Source organism: Sinohyriopsis cumingii, chromosome 17, assembly GCF_028554795.1.
Source record: "Sinohyriopsis cumingii isolate HCF-2022 chromosome 17, ASM2855479v2, whole genome shotgun sequence".
NCBI classification, from domain to species: domain Eukaryota; kingdom Metazoa; phylum Mollusca; class Bivalvia; order Unionida; family Unionidae; genus Sinohyriopsis; species Sinohyriopsis cumingii.
Window position 1 is genome coordinate 58871170 of NC_142977.1, and position 19145 is coordinate 58890314.

Below are 19145 nucleotides of genomic sequence, written 5' to 3' on the forward strand. Positions count from 1 at the left end.
TATTATATGCGTATCAACATTACAAAGACAAAAATCAGACTTTGATTACGAAGTATTTTGCAAAAGATAATCCTTTAATGAGACTGGAAGAGGATAAACTGTTTATTACATTGTAGAATCATTGTTTTGTACTATAGCATTACAAAATATAATTTTAGAATCATTGTTCTGTAATATAGCTTAACAAAATACTATTGTAGAATCATTGTTTTGTAATATAGCATTACAAAATACTATTGTAGAACCATTATTTTGTAATATAGCATTACAAACTACTATGTACATACTGACTGTATACTTTTAACTTATATACTGTACAAAACGTTTTTTAAATAAAGAAAGAAAGAAAAAAAAAGCACTCTGGACTCTGAATCCAGCAATCCGAGTTCAAATCTCGGTGGAACCTAAGTTTATCTTTTTAATCCTAAAAATACCTTTTCTTAAAGCTTTATGTCGAACAGAAGACAAATGTACAATAGTAGAAGCGAGTATGAGAGGATACATTGTATGTACCTATTTAACGACATACAGTATTGCTTGGAAATGGGTTAGTGCGAAATATGAATCTAGTTTCGCAATAGAGTTGCAACCTAGTGCTCCTTGCTGACAATTCAATAATTCGCACTTAAAAAGGGCAATCTCGCAAATTCTTTGCAACTACATTACGATTTTAAAACAAAGATATCTTGTAATTTCGACTTTGATTTATTAATTGCAATTAAAGAATTGCGCAACGTAAACACATTTCCTTTATGTCTTGATATTGGCTGCGGACCGTTACCTCTTTCTCACTTTCCTAGGCGAGGAGTCAATTACACTGCACTATATGTGTTTCATTATCAATATATGCATATATTAGTCGATATCGATTTTAAATAGCGAATCCCTTTTCTATAACGTGACCTCTACCATGACAAAACTGATACTGACCAGCACTCGATACCTTAGAAACTGTAATCGTACACATTTATTATAAATGTCACTAATGTGCAAAGTGTTAAGAGGTACACTTTACGATCACATAGTTGTTATACAAATATGATCCTTTTCTTTTATAGTTGTTCTCTCTCTCTCTCTCTCTCTCTCCCACTCTGTGTATTCCAATTTAATGCGTTATGGACACGGATTCAAAGCATAAACCTTCTTGATGGAAACATTTTATATTGCGGACACCAAAAGTTGGTGTCCACAGGGTACTCACCGTTAAATTATTCCTCTGATTCACGTATATCATGGTGATAGGAAAAGAGCAAACCTGCGTTGTAAAGCGTTTCCCGCCAAATGTGTGTATATTTATTTTTACTTTTCCATTCAGCAGCCAGTGTGTGCGAACCCGTCACACACAGACATATTGCGGTTTGCGCATGTCATTGCCATTGGATACTAGAATAGGGGGCAGGGTCCAGTTTTTATGTACAAATTTAATGCCGCAATCAGTGACCTAGTATAAAAAATCATAAAAAATCAAATACACAAGTGAGGTCAAAAAGGTCCATATTTTTAGATACCTATATTAAAACAAAGCATAATAATAGTATTCACTTGACCAGAGAAGTCAATGGCAGTTCACATCAGAAGAGGATCATGCACCCCAACCCCTATTTTATACCTGCATTTTTCACATCCAAATGCCATTTTTGACAGCATGTGGTGCTCACAGTGCAAACGCAAGCCCTTTCCCTGCATGAAAATTTTGAAAAACATTGTCTACTAAATAGTTTGATGCAATTCAGAATAGTTGTCATCCAAGCCGTTTTTTAGATACTCTAGTTGCCTTGAACCCACGTGTTTACTGCTATGGGAGGCTAGCTCTTCTTCCTAGCCAACTATTGGTATTTCACTATCAACATACTGCAGAGCAACTATGGAAGGTGTACATGCCTGACATCAATTTCAAGAGCAACACAAGCCCGAAACACCTAGTTCACAAATATATCCATATCTATAAATAGTAAACAATAATAGCTGAAAAAGTCACACCATAGCCTTAAGTTAAGAAATTTGCCAGGGGCCAATTTACGAAACTGGACCCTGCCACCTTAAGGATTTGGCTGAAAATGGTTTATGTCAAAAGTTGTGTTTATATCACATATTTAGACATTATCTAGTACAGTGGCATAAAGGAAAACTTTTTGTGCACACAACTGAAAATGGTATTATGCTTTTAAAAAAGTTACCTCTTTGCGGCAAAAAACACTGCATTATTTACATTGTGAATTATGACTGACTGCATTTCTTGAAAGATTTCAAATTGTTTGCAACCTACAATGCTCTTGGTCTTTGTTTACCGCCATAGCATCAATACAAAATCAAAATTCCTTTACAATGTTTCATGAATGTCAAGAAGAGATCTGGAAGTTATAAATTTTAGGAGGGAATAACAGAAATGATATGTTAGGTGTCAGTGACAGAAGTGAAAAGTTTCTCTAAACTCTTCTAGCAAACTTAAAGAAATCACACATTTAAGTAAATCATGTGCTTTAGAAGTACTCTTAGACTGATATAAAAGAAGTGGTTCCTAACTTTTCATTATCATTCTGGAGATGCTAATAGCGACATCATTGTTGTGTCAGTGAATATTGGGGGGGGGGTAATCGCAACACAAGTCTAGCTAGTCTGGAAAAGTCAAAGTTTAATCAATTAACATTAGACAATGCTGGAATATTGATATACTGATGTGTAGGACCCTAAAACTTACAAAGAGTGACATATCAAATAAATTCATTGATACATAGCCAATGAAATTGACCATACATATACAAATTACTCAATACAGTTTAACAGAGAAATTTCTTCTCAGGCACCAATTTACTTACAACTGACTTTAATGTTTTCTGGAGTTTACAAAATCATAGTAAATAATAAGATAAGGTATAGAACAAATATTAATAGTGGAAAATCCAGTTCAAGATAAAAAGCATATCACCGGCTTGGCTTTTGATAAGCACGTACCATAAAACAACTCCTGCAGAAGCTAAGTCTGTCTGTCAAAGTCACTCTCTTGTGCACTTAGATCAGAATGAGTATCTGGATGAGATTGAAGCTATTGTTTCTTTCAGCATGACTAACCGATTAATCCTAATCTCTTACTATGCAAACTGACACCTGCAAAAAGAAAAGAAACAAGTGATATTGATGTACTTTTAACATTCAGTGAAAACATAAGACTTTCAGAGGAGAAAACTGTATGTGCATTGTCAAACACATGAAGCTGCCACTTAATTTTAAGCTTTTCCCCCTTTGTTAACTGAACCTAGAAATTTCAAGATATATATATATAACATTGAAACATTTTCTATTATCACCCAAGTGTGAGATATGAATCTCTTATGTCAACTTCAGAGTGGGGTCATGAAGGTAGAAACTATGTCGGTGTGCTAAAACTTTCATTCTTCTCACCAAAATACAGCAAGTAATATGCCATATGCATCATTATTTCTAAGACCGTTCCACTGGTGACATTCAATATTCACAACAGTATGTTTATGTATGATTCCTCTGAATTCTATCTGCTCCTGTGGAGTTAAAGTACTTTAAAGAATACATGTTGACATGCTATGCAATTGTTTAGGTGTGTCTGTATTGAAATGTGAATATTATTCATAAAAATAGAGATGCAAAACCTTGACAGCTACAGAAAGTGGAAGACAATACATTATGGTTACCATTTTGTTCCCATATTTAGAAAGTTACATCCAAAATATGCTACTTTGTCATGATGTAAACAGTTCTCACATGGAGGTACAAAACACAGTTACCTCCCTCTCCAAAGAACATCACATACAACACTAAGGAATATATGGAAAAAGGAAGGAGATATAATAAAGCTAATGCATAAAAATTATTTAAATATACACAAAGAAACAGAAAAGTAAAATAGATGTGGCTGGCTGCACCATCAAAAAATGATCAATTTTCCTTAAGGGGGCAGGGTCCAGTTTTTATGTACAAATTTAATGCCGCAATCAGTGACCTAGTATAAAAAATCATAAAAAATCAAATACACAAGTGAGGTCAAAAAGGTCCATATTTGTAGATACCTATATTAAAACAAAGCATAATAATAGTATTCACTTGACCAGAGAAGTCAATGGCAGTTCACAGCAGAAGAGGATCATGCACCCCAACCCCTATTTTATACCTGCATTTTTCACATCCAAATGCCATTTTTGACAGCATGTGGTGCTCACAGTGCAAACGCAAGCCCTTTCCCTGCATGAAAATTTTGAAAAACATTGTCAACTAAATAGTTTGATGCAATTCAGAATAGTTGTCATCCAAGCCGTTTTTGAGATACTCTAGTTGCCTTGAACCCACGTGTTTACTGCTATGGGAGGCTAGCTCTTCTTCCTAGCCAACTATTGGTATTTCACTATCAACATACTGCAGAGCAACTATGGAAGGTGTACATGCCTGACATCAATTTCAAGAGCAACACAAGCCCGAAACACCTAGTTCACAAATATATCCGTATATATAAATAGTAAACAATAATAGCTGAAAAAGTCACACCATAGCCTTAAGTTAAGAAATTTGTCAGGGGCCAATTTACGAAACTGGACCCTGCCACCATAGCTCTCTTCCTATTGAGTATTATCGCCTCGCTCCTACTACCTCATGCACATGTTTTAGCAAAACAGTAAAGAATACGCATATACTACAACCTACTAATAAGTTTTGAGAAGATGACCCGTTGTAACCGATAGGTTCCATGGTGTAATGGTTAGCACTCTGGACTTTGAATCCAGCAATCCGAGTTCAAATCTAGGTGGAACCTAGGTTTTTTATTTTTATTCAAATACTTTTCTCAAGGTTTCATGTGGAACAGGAGGCGAATGTACAGAAGAAGAAGAAGCGACTTACAGCCCCTTACTTACAACTCAGTAATTCGTACTTACAACTATATATAATCTAAATCCTCTTCAACTACATTACGATTTTTGCACTTAGAAATTTTGTAATTACGACTTTGTTTTCTTAATTGTTCACTTATCGTCAAAGGACAAGGATAACCTAGAAATTGAAAGCTTGCGTTCTCGAACAGCTCCAGTGGCCTAGTGGTTAGAGCGCCCGCCTCGGATGCGGGAGATCGTGGATTTAATCCCCGGCCAAGTCATACCAAAGACTTACAAAAAAGGTACTAACAGCTACCTCGCTAGGCGCACAGCATTAAGAGGTTAGTTTTAGGACTGTTCGGCCTGGTGTCAGGATAATGTGTCTGGATGGTACATCATGCTACATGTCTGCAGCATGATGCCCCAGTGCTAGACATCACTATAAACTGCCACATTGCAGGCATCGTAGCGATATGACTGAATTTATTTTAAAGCTACGTTAAAAATCTAAATCGGACACACAAGTTGTCGGAAATATGGCAGGCATATATGGAGGAGGATTACCGAAATAATTATATGCGTGTATTTCCTAATCTTCTATGATGCATTAGTGTAAATGGCTGCTTGCAAATGATACTTTCATAATTCTATCAATGTATATTGTATTTTCATTGATGCAAATTGTACGTGGCAGTTTGTAAGTGCTACTTTCCTTCTGCATTATTGTAAATGACTGGTTGCAAGTACTACATTCATAATTCTAGTCAAGAATTTTCTAATTTTCATTGATGCAAGCTGTAAATGGTTGCTTGCAAGTTTTTCGATCTACTTTCCTTCTGCGTTATTGTATCTTGCGATTTGCCGACAACTGAATTGATTCCTTAGTTTGTCGTATGACAAACGCAATGTCACTTACTACAAACTTTGTATATTCTGTTTCTGAACTTTACAATTACATCATTCCAACTGCTGTTTTCATACAGATTTGGTCCTGCAACAATGTAAATACTAAGTTTTATCAGTATCGTCTTTGTTGTCCATCTCGTGTCTCTAAATTTCTAATTTTTTTCCTTTACGGCATTCATTTTATGTCGATAACTCTTTCACTAACCTTTTTAAAGGTGTACGTTAGCAACACAGTTTTAATCGTCTCTAAAACCATATGCTTTCTCGAAGATCTAAGCGATTTATAGCACCTTACGAAAACAAAAACGCATCCACAACAACAGGGTGGTCCATCTTTTTCAACCCCACTTTTGACGCACTGAAGTATTTATCTTCAAAGTTTAAGAAATCTACTTCTTATTGTCATCTCTCATGACTTGGAAACATTAGTTATTTTAGCAAAGTAAGGATCAGAAATGACAATGATATATTCCCTCGTAATCTTCTTAACGAGTATTCATCGGACGAACCTTGGTTGTAAGGATTGTATTGTACGTCACCCATTTTGACGCATCTCACAGACGTCTTTCTTTTCCTGTGATAATATTGTACATAAGCTCCCGCGAAAATAAAATAATTCAGATCAACATCAATAGCACATAAAAAGTTTATAGGTAAAATGACATTAAAAACAATTAATCATTCCTTACAGGTGTTATTATTCTTATCACGGTCTTCATTTTGAACATATTTTGCCGCAAAAAAAAACCCAAATAATCAAACTGTGGAAAATCATGTTCGTATCATGATAAAAGTATTTACTTGCGATTAGAATTATTAGATTTAGTGTACAGTTGTTCTCAAATACTTAATTTGCATTGTTAATGTACGGAACCTTAACCTTTGAATGTATTTATATATATAAAAAACAAAAACAAAAAACAGCTTTAAAAATTTTTATTTTATTGCAATTCTTGCCATTATCAAACCAATTAAAATTAATAATTTGGTTCAAGAATTTTGCAAATATAAAGATAGGACCCTTAAGATGTAATTATTCAGCTGCTCTTTGTCATATTAAAGATTTTAGAAAGAAGCTTTAAAGATATTTTGAAATATGAATGTTGCTGTCGATGAGTGTGTTTTGGGACAGTCTTCAGCAAGTATCAACAAAAGAATAAACTCTAATGATCTTGCTCGATAATTATACAGGGTAGAATTTTACAGATCGCTGTCTTTTCACTTGGTTTTGTTCTATTTAATCGCCTACATGTATCATGGGTAGTTGAGGGTGTTTTGGGACAGTCTTTTGCTGTCCTAGGGTAGTCATGGCGTCTTTTATTTGGTGATAATTACCAATATGGGATACACTATATATTTTAAAAAACTCTCCTGATCTTACTCGATAATTATACAATCCAGGATTTTACTGATCACTGTCTTTTATAAGGTTTGATTCAATATAATGGTATACATGTATCCTGGGTAGGTGAGAGAGTTTTCGGACAGTCTTGAGATAGCCCCATTACTTTCAGGGTGACAGATAGAAAAATTAAACTATTGAATGTCTACTTCCTGCATACGTTGTTGGAAATAATCAAACATAAAATTTGCTGACAGATTTGGGGAGGCAAACAAGTGTTAAAACATTGCCTAAACTTTTAGAACACGTTTTGCTTTAATATTCTTTAAAGGAATTGGCTATGAAAAGCTTGAGGACGCATACATTATGGTCAACAAGTGTTGCTTGCTTGACTTTGTGTTAGGTAAAGAACCGAGAGTCTACCATTTTTCTATTAGATGGCTTGTCAAATGGTCAAATGCAGGAATAGGTTGCAGATGTGCCTTAGATATCTTCTGATTGGGATTTCCTACCATTTGACAAGTGTAAGATGAGCTAAGGTACTGAAAAACATCACTTTAATTTTCAGCAAATAAAAACGATTCAGGATCTTGTGATAAGTCTTACTGACACCAAATGACCAGCTTAAGGGGTTTTATGGGCTATACTATGCATGTCCTGTCCATATGCCTTCGGAACAACACTTTCACCAGCAGGTGCATCGGTTGCCGCCATTTTCTCATAATGAACCCATTTTTCACAAAGTAATAAACTGGTACTTGTGTGGCTTTAATTTTTAAAACCGAGACTTGTGTCTTCTCTGAGGAATACTACTTGGTGGCCTATAACTCACATTAAACTGACTTGCATACTTATAAAGTAGCTGTTACTTTCTGCTCAGATATCTTACAACTGCAGTCAGAAATTGGCTAGTGGTTTCTATTATTCTGTGAAGAAACTAACGTACTTGTGAATCTCTCTCTCTCTCTCTCTCTCTCTCTCTCTCTTTGCTGAGTGATTAAGACATTTAAATTATGGAATATACCTTGTCCATTGTTCGAAGGCACAATTACATTAGGGAAAGAGGCCAAATGTAGAATTTCATCTCAGGTTCATAAATAAAATAGTTTTGTGAGGGTCAATGTATCAGATATAACTAATTAGCAAATAAAATATAAACATTTTCATGGGTTTTTGCTCATAGCAAGAGCAAGGAACTTATTTTATTGCCCGCAAAATAAATTCTCCGAAAAGTGAGCATTTTTGTACAGTGTATATATATTGAATACAGATCCAACTCAAGGGTTCTACGTATGAGAGCAGGGAAGACATCCGAAAAGCCATATGGACGTCATAGAAAAATCAAGAAAAAGTATCCAAACATCTATATGTCGCGTGGTGGATAGCTTATCAAAGGGTTAGAGGCCAGAATGGGTGTCCGGGGACCCATAGGTTATTGAATGAGACAAAAGACCCTTTTCCGTACTACTAGTGGATTTCATAGAAGAAATATAAAAAACTATGTATAAGAGAATATTGTTTACAGATGATTAGTATGTATTACTGGGTGAAATTGGGAAACTACACTAAAGACTCACATCTCTCAGTTACATGTAACATTGTTTAATTTTATCTAAATTCTAATAATGAACATGTATCTACACTTCTCAGATGTGGATCGATACCATTATCATAATCAGTTAATTTAGAGCCACATTCAGCGTTTTCTTTGATGTTTCTTTTACAAAAGTTAATCAGAATGTACTTTATACCTTAAACAACAAAGGTACTTCATTTGCCTTCTAAAAATTGAATAAGAATATTCCCAGTCGGGTTACAGTTCTTTTCATATTTAGTGTCAATATAATTACAACTCGTGACGTGTTCCCACTGCATAGTTACACTTCCTGTATACATAAGATAAGGCAACTATGTACACTGATAGATACAAGCCTGGGGCAATCTGATTAAATTCAAATCTCCTCTGTCTCACGTGAAGATCTGAGAGCGACCTCTAAGAGGTCATATTCTACTAATTTTGGAATTAGCCAATGGAAATGCAGCTTTCAGAAATTTTAAATTTCCAATCTTTCGGCCCACCACGACGATCTTTAGCACACCGCACAGTCTCCGAAAGGCGAAGGTGTAAGACTTCATCTGGTTGGCTGGTAAAATTAGCGATTTTGCTAATAACATAAGTCATCAGAACATGGCTCCTAAATGGCCGCTGTCAGAACTTGGCGTAGAACAGTGGAGACACTTTTTACAAGTGTCTTGTCGAAACATGCTACAATGGTTCCATGGTGTAATGGTTAGCACTCTGGACTTTGAATCCAGCGATCCGAGTTCAAATCTCGGTGGAACCTTGAATATTATTTTAAGTTCTTTCTTATTTACATTAATTTAAAGACTTTATTTTATTTTCGTAAATCCTAATGCGAAAGATGAGGTGGGTGTATGCAAATTGAAGCGAATATGATCCCTATGTGTGTCTATTTCGTCATACAACATAGTTTGAAAACCGGTTAGTTCAACAAAGTATGAATAAATTGTCACAATTGTTGAGTTACAAATTAAAAATAAAACAAGCTCGATGCTAAAATGAAGTATGACAATTTCTTCATATTGTCGGAGGATCATCAGCTCTGTCTCTATGTAAGTGTCAGTTAATCGCTGTACATGGTTGTTTGTTCATACATATATAGACCTTTCCATAGCCCTTGGATTTTTCAAAGAAATTTCCGTACGCCCTTGGATTTTTCAACGACCTCACCATACGTCATTGGATTTTTCAACGACCTTTCCATATTTCCTCGGATTTTTCAAGTCTTCGCAGTAATTTACAAAAAATGTTTAATTTTGTTCGCTGAAAATGTCTCCGAAACAACAAATAAACCCTGATCTATTCGGACTACCTCGACAGTTTCTACGAAGATAATGACTGTACGATTGACCTAGAGCTTACGAATGAAAAAGTAGTTAGATGCATTCGCAATTTTTCGGACAATCCTTCTTTCGCAAACAGGTGAGGTGATCCGACTGCAGTTATCGGCATATATTCCAAGGTGTGATCAATAGGATTGACCTCGAAATTGAGAATTTAAAAGGCGCGGCCTGCTGGTTATCACGTGATCTTTTGCCATTACGGTACCGATATCGCCCAGCGCTCCATACTGTAAGGATAATGATATCGATATCAGATGCCGGTGGGCCGGATTGTTTTTCAATCTGAGGAGACTACAGCCGAAGACGAAGTTAAAGGAAATTATTGTTTTGGTTACCAAGAGGATACCATCACCGTGAATGGCCAAACCCACCTGGCAGTGGACAAGATCACCTGTCTTGGCAGTAGCAGTCGCGTGCAGTCCAAAGCGATGATGAGACAAATGCCAGAATTGCCAAAGCAAGAGTGGCCTGTGGCATCTCACGAGCAAATGTGTTCAGTCCACAAAACTCACGGTACTAATTCAGTTCCCATAGTAAACCTATGTAAACACCATGATATTTAAAATTCAACAACTTAAAGATTGTGAGTGCTCATAATCAAACCTACATTTATAAGTATAGATGAAACCTATATTTATCGGTATAGATGAAATCTGGATGTCAGCTTTTGTGCAGATGAAAGGATATGAGCCGCGGCATTTTCTGGACCAGTATGTGTTTGAAACATGTGCTTTCAATTCCGCACCAAAGAGTCAGGTGCGAATTTTAGTAATGAGTGTTCCAAACTCAAGACGGTAAAAGGACTTAAATTCCATCAATAAAATAATGTCATTTTCAATGGGCTTCCTAAAGAAACTCATCTGGATATGATTTCAAGACAGAGTCCCAGACTCTGAGGTTTTCACGTAGACAGGAATATAGAAGAAATATCGCCTTGATGGTTAAATGATGACATATTTAGAACTTTAAAATCTCGGGAAAAACATACTATATCATTATTTATATATAGAGTATTGATCTGCCTAAATTTAGCCTGATAGTCATAAGTGAACTTTATAACTTGATTTTAAATTAGCCAGCATAATTTCATTTTATTTAATCACTTTAAGATATTTCAATGTATCTTACTAATTTAATATACATTCCACTCGAACGTAATAGTACTAATCTTTTAGGCATTTCACTTTTAATCTTCATATACACTTTTGTTATTTTCATATATATATATATATATATATATATATATATATATATATATATATATTATATATATATATATATATATATATATATATACATATTCATCTGTGTGTGTGTGTTTGTTTGTGTGTATTACAGGAGTGTAACGTTTTATCAATAAAGTAAGACGAAATCTCTGACAACATGAATGCACCTTATCGGTAATATAAATGAACACAAGGGAGTCCAACGGTAAGCTGATATAATACTGATATATTACTACCTCCTAACATGTTTTTGGAATATGACCCTGTATCATCGATAGGTTCCATGGTGTAATGGTTAGCACTCTGGACTCTGAATCCAGCAATCTGAGTTCAAATCTCGGTTGAACCTAAGTTTATCTTTTTAATCCTAAAAATACCTTTTCTTAAAGTTTTATGTCGAACAGAAGACAAATGTACAATAGTAGAAGCGAGTATGAGAGGATACATTGTATGTAGCTATTTAACGACATACAGTATTGCTTGGAAATGGGTTAGTGCGAAATATGAATCTAGTTTCGCAATAGAGTTGCAACCTAGTGCTCCTTGCTGACAATTCAATAATTCGCACTTAAAAAGGGCAATCTCGCAAATTCTTTGCAACTACATTACCATTTGAAAACAAAGATATCTTGTAATTTCGACTTTGATTTATTAATTGCAATTAAAGAATTGCGCAACGTAAACACATTTCCTTTATGTCTTGATATTGGCTCCGGACCGTTACCTCTTTCTCACTTTTCTAGGCGAGGAGTCAATTACACTGCACTATATGTGTTTCATTATCAATATATGCATATATTAGTCGATATCGATTTTAAATAGCGAATCCCTTTTCTATAATGTGACCTCTACCATGACAACACTGATACTGACCAGCACTCGATACCTTAGAAACTGTATTCGTACACATTTATTATAAATGTCACTAATGTGCAAAGTGTTAAGAGGTACACTTTACGATCACATTGTTGTTATACAAATATGATCTATTTCTTTTATAGTTGTTCTCTCTCTCTCTCTCTCTCTCTCTCTCTCTCTCTCTCTCCCCCACTCTGTGCATTCCAATTTAATGCGTTATGGACACGGATTCAAAGCATAAACCTTCTTGCTGGGAACATTTTATATTGCGGACACCAAAAGTTGGTGTCCACAGGGTACTCACCGCTAAATTATTCCTCTGATTCACGTATATGATGGTGATAGGAAAAGAACAAACCTGCGTTGTAAAGCGTTTCCCGCCAAATGTGTGTATATTTATTTTTACTTTTCCATTCAGCAGCCAGTGTGTGCGAACCCGTCATACACATACATATTGCGGTTTGCGCATGTCCTTGCCATTGGATACTGGAATAGCTCTCTTCCTATTGAGTATTATCGCCTCGCTCCTACTACCTCATGCACATGTTTTAGCAAAACTGTAAAGAATACGCATATACTACAACCTACTAATAAGTTTTGAGAAGATGACCCGTTGTAACCTATAGGTTCCATGGTGTAATGGTTAGCACTCTGGACTTTGAATCCAGCAATCCGAGTTCAAATCTCGGTGGAACCTAGGTTTTTTATTTTTATTCAAATACTTTTCTCAAAGTTTCATGTGGAACAGGAGGCGAATGTACAGAAGAAGAAGAAGCGACTTACAGCCCCTTACTTACAACTCAGTAATTCGTACTTACAACTATATATTATCTAAATCCTCTTCAACTACATTACGATTTTTGCACTTAGAAATTTTGTAATTACGACTTTGTTTTCTTAATTGTTCACTTATCGTCAAAGGACAAGGATAACCTAGAAATTGAAAGCTTGCGTTGTCGAACAGCTCCAGTGGCCTAGTGGTTAGAGCGCCCGCCTCTGATGCGGGAGATCGTGAGTTTGATCCCCGGCCACATCATACCAAAGACTTACAAAAAAGGTACTAACAGCTGCCTCGCTAGTCGCACAGCATTAAGAGGTTAGTTTTAGGACTGTTCGGCCTGGTGTCAGGATAATGTGTCTGGGTGGAACATCATGCTACATGTCTGCAGCATGATGCCCCAGTGCTAGACATCACTATAAACTGCCACATTGCAGGCATCGTAGCGATATGACTGAATTTATTTTAAAGCTACGTTAAAAATCTAAATCGGACACACACGTTGTCGGAAATATGGCAGGCATATATGGAGGGCGATTACCGAAATAATTATATGCGTGTATTTCCTAATCTTCTATGATGCATTATTGTAAATGGCTGCTTGCAAATGATACTTTCATAATTCTATCAATGTATATTGTATTTTCATTGATGCAAATTGTACGTGGCAGTTTGTAAGTGCTACTTTCCTTCTGCATTATTGTAAATGACTGCTTGCAAGTGCTACATTCATAATTCTAGTCAAGAATTTTCTAATTTTCATTGATGCAAGCTGTAAATGGTTGCTTGCAAGTTTTTCGATCTACTTTCCTTCTGCGTTATTGTATCTTGCGATTTGCCGACAACTGAATTGATTCCGTAGTTTGTCGTATGACAAACGCAATGTCACTTACTACAAACTTTGTATATTCTGTTTTTGAACTTTACAATTACATCATTCCAACTGCTGTTTTCATACAGATTTGGTCCTGCAACAATGTAAATACTAAGTTTTATCAGTATCGTCTTTGTTGTCCATCTCGTGTCTCTCTAAATTTCTAATTTTTTTCCTTTACGGCATTCATTTTATGTCGATAACTCTTTCACTCCCCTTTTTTAAGGTGTACGTTAGCAACACAGTTTTAATCGTCTCTAAAACCATATGCTTTCTCGAAGATCTAAGCGATTTATAGCACCTTACGAAAACAAAAACGCATCCACAACAACAGGGTGGTCCATCTTTTTCAACCCCAGTTTTGACGCACTGAAGTATTTACCTTCAAAGTTTAAGAAATCTACTTCTTAGTGTCATCTCTCATTACTTGGAAACATTAGTTATTTTAGCAAAGTAAGGATCAGAAATAACAATGATATATTCCCTCGTAATCTTCTTAACGAGTATTCATCGGACGAACCCTGGTTGTAAGGATTGTATTGTACGTCACCCATTTTGACGTACCTCACAGACGTCTTTCTTTTCCTGTGATAATATTGTACATAAGCTCCCGCGAAAATAAAATAATTCAGATCAACATCAATAGCACATAAAAAAGTTTATAGGTAAAATGACATTAAAAACAATTAATCATTCCTTACAGGTGTTATTATTCTTATCATGATCTTCATTTTGGAACATATTTTGCCGCAAAAAAAAAACCCAAATAATCAAACTGTGGAAAATCATGTTCGTATCATGATAAAAGTATTTACTTGCGATTAGAATTATTAGATTTAGTGTACAGTTGTTCTCAAATACTTAATTTGCATTGTTAATGTACGGAACCTTAACCTTTGAATGTATTTATATATATAAAAAACAAAAACAAAAAACAGCTTTAAAAATTTTTATTTTATTGCAATTCTTGCCATTATCAAACCAATTAAAATTAATAATTTGGTTCAAGAATTTTGCAAATATAAAGATAGGACCCTTAAGATGTAATTATTCAGCTGCTCTTTGTCATATTAAAGATTTTAGAAAGAAGCTTTAAAGATATTTTGAAATATGAATGTTGCTGTCGATGAGTGTGTTTTGGGACAGTCTTCAGCAAGTATCAACAAAAGAATAAACTCTAATGATCTTGCTCGATAATTATACAGGGTAGAATTTTACAGATCGCTGTCTTTTCATTTGGTTTTGTTCTATTTAATCGCCTACATGTATCATGGGTAGTTGAGGGTGTTTTGGGACAGTCTTTTGCTGTCCTAGGGTAGTCATGGCGTCTTTTATTTGGTGATAATTACCAATATGGGATACACTATATATTTTAAAAAACTCTCCTGATCTTACTCGATAATTATACAATCCAGGATTTTACTGATCACTGTCTTTTATAAGGTTTGATTCAATATAATGGTATACATGTATCCTGGGTAGGTGAGAGAGTTTTCGGACAGTCTTGAGATAGCCCCATTACTTTCAGGGTGACAGATAGAAAAATTAAACTATTGAATGTCTACTTCCTGCATACGTTGTTGGAAATAATCAAACATAAAATTTGCTGACAGATTTGGGGAGGCAAACAAGTGTTAAAACATTGCCTAAACTTTTAGAACACGTTTTGCTTTAATATTCTTTAAAGGAATTGGCTATGAAAAGCTTGAGGACGCATACATTATGGTCAACAAGTGTTGCTTGCTTGACTTTGTGTTAGGTAAAGAACCGAGAGTCTACCATTTTTCTATTAGATGGCTTGTCAAATGGTCAAATGCAGGAATAGGTTGCAGATGTGCCTTAGATATCTTCTGATTGGGATTTCCTACCATTTGACAAGTGTAAGATGAGCTAAGGTACTGAAAAACATCACTTTAATTTTCAGCAAATAAAAACGATTCAGGATCTTGTGATAAGTCTTACTGACACCAAATGACCAGCTTAAGGGGTTTTATGGGCTATACTATGCATGTCCTGTCCATATGCCTTCGGAACAACACTTTCACCAGCAGGTGCATCGGTTGCCGCCATTTTCTCATAATGAACCCATTTTTCACAAAGTAATAAACTGGTACTTGTGTGGCTTTAATTTTTAAAACCGAGACTTGTGTCTTCTCTGAGGAATACTACTTGGTGGCCTATAACTCACATTAAACTGACTTGCATACTTATAAAGTAGCTGTTACTTTCTGCTCAGATATCTTACAACTGCAGTCAGAAATTGGCTAGTGGTTTCTATTATTCTGTGAAGAAACTAACTTACTTGTGAATCTCTCTCTCTCTCTCTCTCTCTCTCTCTCTCTTTGCTGAGTGATTAAGACATTTAAATTATGGAATATACCTTGTCCATTGTTCGAAGGCACAATTACATTAGGGAAAGAGGCCAAATGTAGAATTTCATCTCAGGTTCATAAATAAAATAGTTTTGTGAGGGTCAATGTATCAGATATAACTAATTAGCAAATAAAATATAAACATTTTCATGGGTTTTTGCTCATAGCAAGAGCAAGGAACTTATTTTATTGCCCGCAAAATAAATTCTCCGAAAAGTGAGCATTTTTGTACAGTGTATATATATTGAATACAGATCCAACTCAAGGGTTCTACGTATGAGAGCAGGGAAGACATCCGAAAAGCCATATGGACGTCATAGAAAAATCAAGAAAAAGTATCCAAACATCTATATGTCGCGTGGTGGATAGCTTATCAAAGGGTTAGAGGCCAGAATGGGTGTCCGGGGACCCATAGGTTATTGAATGAGACAAAAGACCCTTTTCCGTACTACTAGTGGATTTCATAGAAGAAATATAAAAAACTATGTATAAGAGAATATTGTTTACAGATGATTAGTATGTATTACTAGGTGAAATTGGGAAACTACACTAAAGACTCACATCTCTCAGTTACATGTAACATTGTTTAATTTTATCTAAATTCTAATAATGAACATGTATCTACACTTCTCAGATGTGGATCGATACCATTATCATAATCAGTTAATTTAGAGCCACATTCAGCGTTTTCTTTGATGTTTCTTTTACAAAAGTTAATCAGAATGTACTTTATACCTTAAACAACAAAGGTACTTCATTTGCCTTCTAAAAATTGAATAAGAATATTCCCAGTCGGGTTACAGTTCTTTTCATATTTAGTGTCAATATAATTACAACTCGTGACGTGTTCCCACTGCATAGTTACACTTCCTGTATACATAAGATAAGGCAACTATGTACACTGATAGATACAAGCCTGGGGCAATCTGATTAAATTCAAATCTCCTCTGTCTCACGTGAAGATCTGAGAGCGACCTCTAAGAGGTCATATTCTACTAATTTTGGAATTAGCCAATGGAAATGCAGCTTTCAGAAATTTTAAATTTCCAATCTTTCGGCCCACCACGACGATCTTTAGCACACCGCACAGTCTCCGAAAGGCGAAGGTGTAAGACTTCATCTGGTTGGCTGGTAAAATTAGCGATTTTGCTAATAACATAAGTCATCAGAACATGGCCCCTAAATGGCCGCTGTCAGAACTTGGCGTAGAACAGTGGAGACACTTTTTACAAGTGTCTTGTCGAAACATGCTACAATGGTTCCATGGTGTAATGGTTAGCACTCTGGACTTTGAATCCAGCGATCCGAGTTCAAATCTCGGTGGAACCTTGAATATTATTTTAAGTTCTTTCTTATTTACATTAATTTAAAGACTTTATTTTATTTTCGTAAATCCTAATGCGAAAGATGAGGTGGGTGTATGCAAATTGAAGCGAATATGATCCCTATGTGTGTCTATTTCGTCATACAACATAGTTTGAAAACCGGTTAGTTCAACAAAGTATGAATAAATTGTCACAATTGTTGAGTTACAAATTAAAAATAAAACAAGCTCGATGCTAAAATGAAGTATGACAATTTCTTCATATTGTCGGAGGATCATCAGCTCTGTCTCTATGTAAGTGTCAGTTAATCGCTGTACATGGTTGTTTGTTCATACATATATAGACCTTTCCATAGCCCTTGGATTTTTCAAAGAAATTTCCGTACGCCCTTGGATTTTTCAACGACCTCACCATACGTCATTGGATTTTTCAACGACCTTTCCATATTTCCTCGGATTTTTCAAGTCTTCGCAGTAATTTACAAAAAATGTTTAATTTTGTTCGCTGAAAATGTCTCCGAAACAACAAATAAACCCTGATCTATTCGGACTACCTCGACAGTTTCTACGAAGATAATGACTGTACGATTGACCTAGAGCTTACGAATGAAAAAGTAGTTAGATGCATTCGCAATTTTTCGGACAATCCTTCTTTCGCAAACAGGTGAGGTGATCCGACTGCAGTTATCGGCATATATTCCAAGGTGTGATCAATAGGATTGACCTCGAAATTGAGAATTTAAAAGGCGCGGCCTGCTGGTTATCACGTGATCTTTTGCCATTACGGTACCGATATCGCCCAGCGCTCCATACTGTAAGGATAATGATATCGATATCAGATGCCGGTGGGCCGGATTGTTTTTCAATCTGAGGAGACTACAGCCGAAGACGAAGTTAAAGGAAATTATTGTTTTGGTTACCAAGAGGATACCATCACCGTGAATGGCCAAACCCACCTGGCAGTGGACAAGATCACCTGTCTTGGCAGTAGCAGTCGCGTGCAGTCCAAAGCGATGATGAGACAAATGCCAGAATTGCCAAAGCAAGAGTGGCCTGTGGCATCTCACGAGCAAATGTGTTCAGTCCACAAAACTCACGGTACTAATTCAGTTCCCATAGTAAACCTATGTAAACACCATGATATTTAAAATTCAACAACTTAAAGATTGTGAGTGCTCATAATCAAACCTACATTTATAAGTATAGATGAAACCTATATTTATCGGTATAGATGAAATCTGGATGTCAGCTTTTGTGCAGATGAAAGGATATGAGCCGCGGCATTTTCTGGACCAGTATGTGTTTGAAACATGTGCTTTCAATTCCGCACCAAAGAGTCAGGTGCGAATTTTAGTAATGAGTGTTCCAAACTCAAGACGGTAAAAGGACTTAAATTCCATCAATAAAATAATGTCATTTTCAATGGGCTTCCTAAAGAAACTCATCTGGATATGATTTCAAGACAGAGTCCCAGACTCTGAGGTTTTCACGTAGACAGGAATATAGAAGAAATATCGCCTTGATGGTTAAATGATGACATATTTAGAACTTTAAAATCTCGGGAAAAACATACTATATCATTATTTATATATAGAGTATTGATCTGCCTAAATTTAGCCTGATAGTCATAAGTGAACTTTATAACTTGATTTTAAATTAGCCAGCATAATTTCATTTCATTTAATCACTTTAAGATATTTCAATG

The 19145-nt window shown here is 35.6% G+C and overlaps 4 non-coding genes across 4 annotated transcripts; all 4 read left to right on the top strand.

The window, feature by feature from the left end:
* Window positions 1-9356: 9356 nt before the first annotated feature.
* On the top strand, window positions 9357-9428 carry Trnaq-uug (transfer RNA glutamine (anticodon UUG)). Its single transcript has one exon. It is a non-coding gene; the product is annotated as a tRNA-Gln (tRNA).
* Window positions 9429-11511: 2083 nt separating this feature from the next.
* Trnaq-cug (transfer RNA glutamine (anticodon CUG)) lies at window positions 11512-11583 on the top strand. The gene has a single exon. It is a non-coding gene; the product is annotated as a tRNA-Gln (tRNA).
* Window positions 11584-12717: 1134 nt separating this feature from the next.
* On the top strand, window positions 12718-12789 carry Trnaq-uug (transfer RNA glutamine (anticodon UUG)). The gene has a single exon. It is a non-coding gene; the product is annotated as a tRNA-Gln (tRNA).
* Window positions 12790-17373: 4584 nt separating this feature from the next.
* On the top strand, window positions 17374-17445 carry Trnaq-uug (transfer RNA glutamine (anticodon UUG)). The gene has a single exon. It is a non-coding gene; the product is annotated as a tRNA-Gln (tRNA).
* Window positions 17446-19145: the final 1700 nt, after the last annotated feature.